The sequence below is a fragment of the Somniosus microcephalus genome, unplaced genomic scaffold (assembly GCF_052327205.1).
Source record: "Somniosus microcephalus isolate GS21.2 unplaced genomic scaffold, FLI_Smic_1.0 scaffold1427, whole genome shotgun sequence".
NCBI lineage: Eukaryota > Metazoa > Chordata > Chondrichthyes > Squaliformes > Somniosidae > Somniosus > Somniosus microcephalus.
The window spans coordinates 13308-15000 of NW_028226614.1; positions in this window are offsets into that span (position 1 = coordinate 13308).

The following is a 1693-nucleotide window of genomic DNA, read 5'->3' on the forward strand; positions in this document are numbered from 1 at the left end:
AAACGCCCGCCCTGTTACACGCACGAAAACACCGGGCTCGATTCGGAGCGACGGGCACCCGGCTTCCCGGTGTCGGACCGACTCCGTTCCGGTACCACTGGATGCCCCTTGCCCCTGGCTTGCTAGTACAGCCGGCGCGTCAAGGTGGGCCCCCGCGGCTCCGGCTCAGCAGTCGGAAAGCGGTCTCCAGCCAACGGCCGTACCTCGGCCGGGCCAAGCGGCAGCTGCACAAGCCCGCTACTGGTCTGTGCGGCCCCCCCACCCCGTTCAGTCGCAGTTCACCCCAACCGGATCGGACTTTCCGTCCCGAAGTTATCCCCGATAAGCTGCCGCTGACCGACGGGGCGGCAGCCGCTACGGGACTGCGACACTTTCCCGAACTTGCCGGGGTCCAGGCCGATAATATAGTGTGCGCCAGCGCCGGGGCTTTCCAACGAGCCCTCCCTGACCGAAATCGGACACGGGAGTCCGGAGCGAAAGGCGTTCGACTGCCGGCCGGCCAAACCCAGGCAATCTCCCGCCGTTGCGGACCCGCTCCCGGACAACCGGGTCCAAACGCCCGCCCTGTTACACGCACGAAAACCCCGGGCTCGATTCGGAGCGACGGGCACCCGACTTCCCGGTGTCGGACCGACTCCCTTCTGGTACCACTGGATGCCCCTTGCCCCTGGCTTGCTCGGACAGCCGGCGCGTCAAGGTGGGTCCCCGCGGCACCGGCTCAGCAGTCGGAAAGCGGTCTCCAGCCAACGGCTGTACCTCGGCCGGGCCAAGAGGCAGCTACACAAGCCCGCTACTGGTCTGTGCGGCCCCGCCACCCCGTTCAGTCGCAGTTCACCCCGACCGGATCGGACTTTCCGTCCCGAAGTTATCCGCGATAAGCTGCCGCTGACCGACGGGGCGGCCGCCGGAACGGGACTGCGACACTTTCCCGAACTTGCCGGGGCCCAGGCCGATAATATAGTGTGCGCCAGCGTCGGGGCTTTCCAACCAGCCCTCCCTGACCGAAATCGGACACGGGAGTCCGGAGCCAAAGGCGTTCGACTGCCGGCCGGCCAAACCCAGGCAATCTCCCGCCGTTGGGGACCCGCTCCCGGACAACCGGGTCCAAACGCCCGCCCCGTTACACGCACGAAAACACCGGGCTCGATTCGGAGCGACGGGCACCCGACTTCCCGGTGTCGGACCGACTCCCTTCTGGTACCTATGGATGCCCCTTGCCCCTGGCTTGCTCGGACAGCCGGCGCGTCAAGGTGGGTCCCCGCGGCACCGGCTCAGCAGTCGGAAAGCGGTCTCCAGCCAACGGCTGTACCTCGGCCGGGCCAAGAGGCAGCTACACAATCCCGCTACTGGTCTGTGCGGCCCCACCACCCCGTTCAGTCGCAGTTCACCCCGACCGGATCGGACTTTCCTTCCCGAAGTTATCACCGATAAGCTGCCGCTGACCGCTGGCCTGTTACCCGCTGCCGGACTGCGACACTTTGCCCAACTCGCCAGGGGCCAGTCCGGCAATATAATCTGCGCCAGCGTCGGGGCTTTCCAACCAGCCGTCCCCCACCCTAATCGGACACGGGAGTCGGGAACGGAGCGCCCGCCACCGGCCTTTCTAAACAGCCCAGTCCCCAACAATTCCCAGAAGCAACGCCTTGGCCAGCCTGGCAATTCATACACTGCAAATAGCACACATTAACACCAC